The sequence below is a fragment of the Scyliorhinus torazame genome, chromosome 12 (genome assembly GCF_047496885.1).
Source record: "Scyliorhinus torazame isolate Kashiwa2021f chromosome 12, sScyTor2.1, whole genome shotgun sequence".
Classification (NCBI taxonomy): domain Eukaryota; kingdom Metazoa; phylum Chordata; class Chondrichthyes; order Carcharhiniformes; family Scyliorhinidae; genus Scyliorhinus; species Scyliorhinus torazame.
This window is the reverse complement of record NC_092718.1, coordinates 18,741,351-18,752,236: the sequence shown is the minus strand read 5'-3', so window position 1 is coordinate 18,752,236 and position 10,886 is coordinate 18,741,351.

Genomic DNA, 10,886 nt, shown 5'->3' with positions numbered 1-10,886 from the left:
GCACTAAGATGCCCCTTTCTTCAAGTTGTTTTATTATAGGTAGAATGCCTTAAATTGAAGTTTTGTTAATAGGGTATTGTATGGTACAAGGTGGAGCGGATCCCATGAAAGTGACTGCATCCATTTTCAAAAGGCCACAATCGTTTTTGTCTTTTGCCCAAATTGGATGATTTTGTATTTCATCTTTTTTGATGTATCTAATGGACCAGGTGATTTTTCCATTATCAAAATTAAGTGAAAAAATTTAGTTGAGATAAGATGTCCATACCTAGAAGTGCTTGTGTTACTGGACCTACCCATATTGATGCCATCAGTTGATGTGGTCCAAATTCTAAAAGCAGTGGCTCAGTTTGTCGCAGAATTAAAGAATCTCCTCCTGCAGCAAAAGCATTAATTTTTCCTGCAGTTAGGGGAAATAAAGCAGCATAGTTTTGAGTAACACGGGTAAGTTCAGCTCCAGTGTCAAATAGAAAATCAATATGAAAACCTCCCACTCTTAGCGAAATATATAGTCCATCCTTTTTCTGTACCAAAAGTGCATGTAGAGAAATATGGAAAGAATCACCAAGAGTGGGGTCCATTAGTTTTTTTGAATGATCAAACATAGAATGCCAGAATGCCTTTGAGCTGGGATGTAGCTGTTTAACATTTCGTTCATGCCATTGTTGTCATCATGTGTGTCCCTAAGTGGGAACGGCTGGGAGGGTATATAATCCCTGTATGCAAGTCTGGGTGTGTCTTGTTGGAATGTAACCCTAGGTGTGTCTTGTCTGTGCATGTTACGTGATTGGCCATGAGGTGGATACGTATTGTAGGAATCATTGCATACTTCATTGTCATCTCTTGACTCGAGCCGTTGTTTACGATAACATGACACCATCCAATGTCCTGGCTTACCGCAGAAAAGGCATTGTGGTATTTTCTTGCGTGATTTTAATGGAGCAAGGGTGCATGCTTGCCCCGATGCTTCTGGGGAGGTTGTAGTTACTCTGATATCCCTGCAGGGGCTGCAGCAGCTGTCGCTGGAGCAGTGGGTAAAACAGGCTGAATTTGAGCAGCCGCAGTGTTATAGTTTGGTTATGCATACTGCGATCTATCTGAATGCATCAGTCAACTGTCTCGTGATATGTACCAGCTGTGGCCCAATTTGGTAAAATCCGATTCAAAGCATTAGAAATTTCAGGTTTAATACCTGCTAGAAAAGCCGTCTTAATTGGACCTAAAGTGCTTGTGCCCCAAGTGTCAGTCTCATCTTGGAGTGTCATTCCTGAATGTTCTATCCAGACATGTAAAAATCTGTCTTCGAAATCCTGTATATCTTCAGTATATTTTTGAATGCAAGGTGTGATTTTAGACCAATCGGTTTTCGGAGGGCGGAACTTTAATCGCCAATTTTTGACTGCTAGCCAACCAGCTTCTAAATTTGCAAGTCATCTCCAAGGTCAAGTTCTACCTCTTCTCCAAGAGTTGCACTGTCACAAGTGCCTACCATAATAGACAAAATTTGTACTCCATCTAATGGGTGAAGATGGTAAATGGATTGCAATCTGTGAAGTTGTTCCCATGTGGTCAAACCACCCCCTTTTGGGTGTTGAAGATCTTTAGACCATCTGTCAATTTTTTCAGGGTCTGCGACCTCATGTACCCAATGGTGGCCAAATATAGTTCCAGTAGATATCCCATCATTTTCGCTTACTACTTTGCTTCCAATTTTAACCCGTTTGCATTTTAAAGGGGCTAATCAAATTACTTTATTATTTTGCATTCTGGGAAAGCTTATTTCATCACTTCATCTGAATCAATTGGCAAATTAATTTTAGGTTTTGGTTTAGTACTGGCACTTGCTCTTGGCTTTGGAACTGGAGCTGATTGTGCAACTTGGGTTGCTTGTTGAATCGGAGCTGTTTGAGGAACTGGAATTGAATTTGGAGGTGAAACTGGAGTTGGAACTGTATTGCTCAGAGTACTTACTCCAGCATCAGAACTAACATTCACGTTTGTGCTTTGATTTAAATTATGAGCTGCAAGACTGTCTGTCAAGATTTTGCAGTGTCCTTTAAAATTGCTCATTTCACCTTCTAAAACACATCTTTCCTTGACTAACTGACAATTTTGACTTTTGATTTCATCAAATTCTTTTTGTAACTGTTGGTATTTGGACTCTGATTCAATATTTTTACGTTGTAATTCTCCAATTTGAAATGATTGTTGTTGAACTTTAAAGGTTTCGTTTTCCAATAATGTTCTAATTATATCACATTGCTCAAGTCTAGCTTTTGCATCTCATAATTCTTCAACTGTGGCTAGTTGATCTTTAGTGGACTTGAGGTCATGATCGCTTTTATTTTTAACGATTACCTCTTGCTGTCTGCAAAGCTGTGCCATTGCAACAGACCATTGTGCACATTTTTCACCGTTTAAGCGTGTGGTTTTCCCCATGCCCTCTTGATATTATCGAGGGACCACTGTCCTTTGGGGATATCATATTTTGATTCAATTTTTCTTAACTTCAGACAGTCCAAATTGTTTACGAATCAAAGATCCAAGATCACCCAATATATCGTCAATAGAGACATCCGGTACAGCGCGACCTCCCTTGGATGTTGTGGGAAATAGTTCTCTACCATTTGAAGGTTCTGAATCTATTTTAGGATTCATTTCCGCCATAAACTCAACCTTACACCCAATTTTTTTGTCGGCAACTATGTGTAATCTGTGTACACTATCGCGACTATTTTAGTTCCAACGACCGGCACCTGATTGAATTAACACAGTCTATAAAAGTGTCCTTTCTACGGGTTGAAGCACGGCTTGATGCGGCTTTAAGACATTTTAATGGGTGAAAAAGATATTTCTTACCCCAGTCTAGCCGTTTTTCTTTGGGTCTTTCGTCCTTCTGGGCTTCCATTTGCGATACGATCGTTCGTCTTCCGACGTCCTCCGATTCTCCCCGATCGTCTCCGACTCGTTCCAAAGATTTCCGAACCTCTCAGATTTTGTTTCAGCGCTCCTCCCCTTTTGCCGAACTACGTCTGTTGTAAGAGATCTACCATGCGGTGAGGAACTTGTGACACTAAAACTCAGTAGAAATTTGAGTTAAAGCTTCTCGGATGCAAACAAGAATCGTTTATTGCCTCTATTTGATTACAATTGAGAGTCACTTAAATCTTATTCTCTAATAAGTCCAGCTAGCAAAAAGGACTTAAAGAGAAGCAACTTGTACACAATTTAACTTTTAAACTAATACAGAAATGGTTTCTTGCTTACGGCACAAAAGCTTGCATTTACTTCAAGAGTTAGAGTAGAAAAGTGAAAAATGGAGATAGCGAATAGTTTAGATCAAAGTATAGAATGATCCGGATAAAGGTGGCCTTACGGACCTTCATGGTTATAGGAAATCATATCAGTCTTTAGCCATCTATCTACACCTCGAAGTCATTCTAGTTGGTTTGGGTTAGAATCAAATGAGTTTGATTTGACGGTTAGCTGTCAATCTTTAATGTGCAACATTAGCTTTAAATGTTTCATGTCTGAATACTTGTGCAGGTTATGGAATGCAATTCTGTGCTGTTATCACGACCAGCTTAAACTGGTCTTCTGCTGATTTAGCTGTTACCTGTACTGTGAACAATGATGCCTTCATATTACTATGCCGTTGCTATGGTGTTGCTATGTCCTTGATCTGATAAATGGTACAGCACAAGTATAGTGTCAAACTGTCTTGCAAATGTATTTGTTAGCTCAGTAAAAGTGCTGTTTTAATCTATAATGGAATTATGCTGTTTCATGTCTCTATGTTTTGAGATGGCCTGAGGGAACGAGTGAATGTAAAATGGGTATTTAAAGACTGGGACTTAATATTTACGCTAAATAACTATCTTTTACCTATCAGGTGTATTAGAAAATAGTTGGTTTCTACAGACCTGTTCTTGAGTTGCGGTCAGGCTGGGTGGTACTGTGACCTGATTTTCGTATTCCGCCCCACCTTGAATTTGCCCTGGAGTTAATGGACCTGTTGCAGGATCTCCATTTGATTTGATGGCAAATCAAACCGGCCACCTCTGGTAGGTTTTATTTTGGTTTTAGGAGTTGAGAATTTATTCGAACCTCAATGACTTGGGATCCCGAAAGCATCAGCTCCTCCACCCCCTACCCCCACATTGGCCCAAATCTCTGGCTGCAAGGATAAAAATGAAAAAAACTTGGCTTCATCAACTTGGTAGCAGAATCTGGATTCGGATCTCTTCATTTTGCTTGTGGAGCTAAAGCTGGTAAACTGATTACGTTCTATGACTCTGGGGGGGTCAGAGCCAGGTGCTCCCAGGGCAAATGTATAATCACTGCCCAACAAAATGCTTCAGTAGTGTCCCCCACTGTGTGACATCTGTAAAATGGAAATGCCGCCACAGTCCCAGAGGCTGCTCTCCCCTTTGAGAGCTGGCTGGTGGTGATTTAACCTAAGGGTCACCACACCTCTGATGGGGGGGCAAAGTTGAGAAGGTGGAGCCTTCATGAATAACCTCAGCTGGTATGTGAATTGAACACGTGCTGTTGGTGTCGCTCCGCATTATGAACAGGCTGTCCAGCCAACACAGCTCACCGACTCCCTATTTTGTGGCATCTGACGGTCTGTGTGAATGCCAATTTATAGTAGGTAACTGGCTGGTATTATGTGATAGTCACTGTTTTCATGTCTGGGGCATGGAATCAAATCCAGTAAATATCATGGAGTCTTATCTTTTCACTGGTTACATGTGCCAATTGTGAAGTGTTTTTATGCTGAAGGTCATTGTCAGCTGGTAATTGGATTAAAGTTTCACCCATTTAATTTCACAGTGGATACATTGAGCCAGTGACAAAGACTTTTGAGGCAAGTGAATTCAGGTTGGACTTGATTGCAGATCCCAGAGGTGAAGATCTAGTTTAAGAACATACAGGGATACCTGATCTGTCATTCACAAAATCGTGGCTGATCTTGTACCTAAAGCTCAGTTGCTCACCTGCTCCATATCCCTTAATGGTCTTGACAAATAATCAATTGATCTGAGCCTTGAGTAACATGACTGCTGGCACCTTCTGGGAAGAGGTCTAGATTCATCCTATCCTTTGTGTAAAAGTGTGCTTTCCTGATTTCAAACCTAAATGGTCTACATGTAATTTTAAGATTATGCTGCTTTGTACTGGATTCTCTCGCCAAAGGACTTAAATTTATCTTTATCTACCACCAGAATCTCTTTATTGAATTAAACACCTCAAGTGGATCGTCCTTCCATCTTTGACACGTAGAACAGCGCAGCCATCTTCCACTTCCAATTTCTAATGAGTTTTTGGTTATTCCTTAAGGCATTAGTGTGCAAACAACCTGGGGAATGTTTAAATCGCAGTATTGTAAATTATGAAGTTGGAATTTGGTAAATTGGTTAGTTTGTAGGATAGCACTGAGTGATTATGGAGACTGCTGGTTGTGTAAACTAGTTAATTACTGGGGCGGTACGGTAGCACAGTGATTAGCACTGTTGCTTCACCACCAGGGACCCAGGTTCAATTCCCAGCTTGGGTCACTGTCTGTGCGGAGTCTGCACATTCTCCCCGTGTCTGCATGGGTTTCCTCCGGGTGCTCCGGTTTCCTCCCACAAGTCTCAAAAGATGTGCTTGTTAGATGAATTGGACATTCTGAATTCTGCCTCCGTGTACCCGAACAGGTGCCGTAGTGTGGCGACTTGGGGATTTTCACAGTAACTTCATTGCAGTGTTAACATAAGCCTATTTGTGACACTAATAAAGATTATTGTTTTAATTAGTGTTGATAATTGCTAATGTTGATAACTGGTGTTAACAAAGGGCATTTTCAGGCTGGAGGATGTCAGATCACATTGGATTATTACTGCTTGACGAGGTACGAGGCAGTTTCAGTATTTTGCTTCATAAAGCCTACTCAGCAGGCAGCACTGATTGTGCTAACATTAAATGGTTAAACATGGCCATTGCAATCATGTCAACAGCTGGTTCTAGTCCAATAAATGTCATTGCCATTGGCCTTGTTCTTTTTAATCTATTGAGGACAATTTGTACAGATAGTAAAGGAAGATAAGTTGTACCCGCGTTATATTTGCTTAGCCCAGTGATGAAGATCCTCTGCATTTGGCTCCACTATGAGCTCAACCTCTTCCTCACTGCTGCGCCCTCCCCGATCCATCTCTGCCTCCATCTCGCCTCCTTGACTGCCAAAGCTATAATCTGCGCTTTTATCACCTTGTGACTTCTCCATCAATCCCTTTGCAGGGCACCCTGATTTGTCCATTCATTAAAGACAAATCATCCAGAATGCTCCCCGAACCCGTTTCAATCTGCTTCCTCATTACCCCAACCTCGCCAAGATTGCTACTTTCTCCATAAACACACCCTGGTCTCTCCTGCCCATCTCACTTGTTTCTTCCAGCCCTGTGCCTGCACTCCCAGTACTCAACACTGGCCCACTTCTACATCGCTACTGAATCGTAAGTAAATCATACACATTACAAACATGAACACATCCCGAATTGATTTGCTGTAGAATAGCGAATCACATATACTCAGGGATGAGCTACAGGTTAGAATCTATTCATAAATAGTTTAGACGGAGTCAGGAGGCTGGAATTGAATATGTGGGTTGCAGGGTCCCAGGTTCTATTCCCGCTTGGATCACTGTCTGTGCGGAGTCTGCACTTTGTCCCCGTGTCTTTGTGGGTTTCCTCCGGGTACTCCGGTTTCCTCCCAGAAGTCACATAAGACGTGCTGTTAGGTGAATTGGACATTCTGAATTCTCCCTCAGTGTACCTGAATAGGCGCCGGAATGTGGCGACTAGGGGATTTTCACAGTAACTTCATTGCAGTGTTAATGTAAGCCTACTTGTGACAATAAAGATTATTATTATGTGGAGTAACAAGTGTGGGGGAAAAGAGATTCCTTCTTCACATAGTTCACTTTTAGATTAAATTTGTTTGTTCACATGATAGATTCAATTTTTAAGATACAGAAGCCTCATTTTTGCTATGTAAGAATCATGGAACCCCTACAATGCAGGAGGCCATTCAGCTCATCGAGTCTGCACCGACCCTTTGAAAGTCCACTCTACCTATGCCCAATCCTCCGCCCTATCCATATAACCCCATCCAACCTTTGGATACTTGAGGGCCAACTTATCATGGCCGAGCCACCTAACCACATCTTTGGACCGTGGGAGAAAACCGGGACACCTGGAGGAAACCCACGCGGACACGGGGAGATGGATCGGACCCACATCCCTGACGCTGCCACTGTGTCGCATTGTTGTATGATGGTTAATTGAAATGTTTGGATAATCATTTTATTTGGTGCTAATAATTAGTTCAAATTATCTGAAGTAGTGGAGGTCTTTCTTCAAAGTAAACTTTCTCCAAAGTACAATGTTTCCTGGATCTAAGAAAATTTATTTTGAGAAGATTAAGTATTAGCCAGGATACCGGATAATTCCCCTGTTACTCTGTCAAATGGCACCATTGAATCTTTTGCATCCATCTGTGAGGCTAGATAGAACCTTGGTGAAATATCTCATTCTAATGAGGCACATTTGGGATATGTTACACAAATAAAGGTAGTTTTAAGAGATTTATATGTGTATCTGTAAGCATTAAAGATAGGTATAGTTTTAAGTAGGTTTAATTGAATGTTTCTGTGTCTGGAAGGGTAAGACGGGCAGCATGGTAGCACAAGTGGATAGCACTGTGGCTTCACAGCGCCAGTGTCCCAGGTTCGATTCCCTGCTGGGTCACTGTCTGCGGAGTCTGCATGTTCTCCCCGTGTCTCCATGGGTTTCCTCCGGGTGCTCCCGTTTCCTCCCACAGTCCAAAGACATGCAGATTATGATGATTGGCCACGCTAAATTGCCCTTCGTGTCCAAAAAGGTTAGGAGGGGTTATTGGGTTACGGGGATAGGATGGAAGTGAGGGCTTAAGTGGATCGGTGCAGACTTGTTGGGCCGAATGGCCTCCTTCCGCACTGTATGTTTAAAAAATCTACTGTTAGATTCCTGTTGGACAAAGATGTTTGTATGCATGGGGGTTGGTTTCAATTCCAACTGTGATTCTATTGTGCTTTGAGAGGGCTGTGCTTAGAGAGTGCTATGGTGTGAAGAGTAAATAAACTAGCAGTGGTTGCTTAGCAACTGGGCCTTGTAAGTTAGAGAAGCGTTGTTTTACTGTAGCTAATTTGATTTCCGTTGGAGATAGGTAGTGAGAGAGAAGGCAGCTCTCACACCTCCGCTAGAAGCAACTGGTTTTAGAAGGCTAAAGAGGGAACATCTCTCGGCCTTGCTGGAAGATATATCATACTACGAAGTGATGGTTAAGAAATAGATGCCAGAAAGCTAAAGTCCAGCCAGTTAAGGAAACGAGAGAAATGAAGAAAGGTTTCCAAGAAGTCTGGAGTTATCGGAACAAAATAAACTGGGAATCAGAACAGATTACAGTTCAGTAAAGTTTCAGAGAGGTGAAAAGACAGTGGATCAAAAGAGGCCAGAAAGATGTATGTAGTAGTGCTAAGGGTTGTGAGAAATTATTGCAGTTTGGGAGACATTGGCTGGACTTCTCCGGTCATTGCCATTCACTTTTCCCACTGACTGCGCACCCCTGCCAGTGGGGTTCCCGCCAACGTGAGATGATTACAATGGGAAATCCTGTTGTCAAGCGGTGGAAAATGGAATGCCGTTGCCAGAGAAAGGCGTGTGGCCGAGAAGCACGCGGCTGGGGAACTGGAGAATCCAACCCGCTATTTGAAATAATCATGGAAATCAGTGGCTGGACCTCTGAGTTTGTGTGCGATGCCTATGCACAGGAGTGGAATGAATTGAGAGCAGGGCCCACTTGAGTGGGTTGTGGCAAAGTGCTCATTTAAGGAAGATGGAATTTTGAAGGGGCAGCCCGGTAGCACAGTGGTTAGCACTGTTGCTTCACAGCTCCAGGATCCCAGGTTCAATTTCAGGCTTGGGTCACTGTCTGTGTTGAGTCTGAAACATTCGACCCCGTGTCGATGAGGGTTTCCTCCGGGTGTCCCGGTTTCCTCCCACAGTCCAAAGATGTGCAGGTTAGGTGAATTGGCCATGCTAAATTGCCCTTGGGTGTCCAAAAAAGGTTAGGTGGGGTTCCTGGGTTGTGGGGATGGGGTGGACGTGTGGGCTTAGGTAGGATGCTCATTCCAAGGGCCTGTGCAGACTCGATGGACTGAATGGCCTCCTTCTGCACTGTAAATTCTATGATTTAAAGCCAGTAGATGGAGGGAGGCAGCCGATTATTCCTGCCTGTCCCACCGTCAACAATAGACTGGAAACACCAGGAAACCCAATTGTGATGTTCCTGACCATTGACCTAGGTGTACAGGTCCACAAGTCACTGAAAGGGGCAACACAGGTGGAGAAGGTAGTCAAGAAGGCATACGGCATGCTTGCCTTCATTGGCCGGGGCATTGAGTATAAGAATTGGCAAGTCATGTTGCAGCTGTATAGAACCTTAGTTATGCCACACTTGGAGTATAGTGTTCAATTCTGGTCGCCACACTACCAGAAGGATGTGGAGGCTTTCGAGAGGGTGCAGAAGAGATTTACCAGAATGTTGCCTGGTATGGAGGGCATTAGCTATGAGGAGCGGTTGAATAAACTCGGTTTGTTCACACTGGAACGACGGAGGTTGAGGGGCGACCTGATAGAGGTCTACATAATTATGAGGGGCATAGACAGTGTGGATAGTCAAAGGCTTTTCCCCAGGGTAGAGGAATCAATTATAGGGGGCATCGGTTTAAGGTGAGAGGGGCAAGGTTTAGAGTAGGTGTACGAGGCAAGTTTTTTTTTTTTTTTTTTTTTTTTTACACAGGGTAGTGGGTGCCTGGAACGCGCTACCGGAGGAGGTGGTGGAAGCAGGGACGATAGTGACATTTAAGGGGCATCTTGACAAATACATGAATAGGATGGGAATAGAGGGATACGGACCCAGGAAGTGTAGAAGATTGTAGTTTAGTTGGGCAGCATGGTCGGCACGGGCTTGGAGGGCCGAAGGGCCTGTTCCTGTGCATTTCTTTGTTCTTTGTTTTGTTCTTTGACCCAACTGATATGCGCTAACACATAGGAACATAGGAAATAAGGAATAAAGGGATAGGAGAAGGCCACTCAACCCTTCACACGTATTCTGCCATTCAATTGGATCATGGGCATCTGCATCATAACTCCATCGCCGCCTCAGTTTTATACCCCGTAAGAGCCCTCGCTTAGCGAAACTATTTCTCTCAGTTTTCAGACCCCCAGCAGAGAGAGTTCCAGGTTTCCACCACTGCTTGTGTGAAGAAGTGTTTTTCCTGACATCACTTCAGAATGGTTTATTTCCCATGTTAAGGTTATCCTCCCTTGTCCCAGACTCCTTTGTCAGAGCTCTGCACAAAACTTTGGACCCAGTCCAGTGATTGAAATTCTTTGCTATTTTTAGTGCCTAGGTTACCACATTGTGTGCGAGTCAGCTGGTAAAAGTGCACGCAAGGGGGAATTTTGACTTGCTGCTGTGTTAATCAGTGAACTGGCAATAGCATACAATGTGACTTTAGTCCCTGGGCTGTGTGAGTCAGTGGCAGAACCATGTGGTGGTGCATTTAACTAACAACATGTCAAGGGAGCAGGAGGTCAGAGATGCATAGTCAGAAAAAGCACAGAAGCTACACATGTAACAGGAAAATGGTTTGAAATTGTCTTTCTTTAGGGAAGAAAACAGACTGAAATAAAAGAAATTTAAAATACTGCAAATACAGAGCAGGTTTGCTGGTTCATCAGACTAATTCCCGGGATGGCAGAAAGACTGAAGAAAGACTGGATCGACTGGGCTTGTACTCA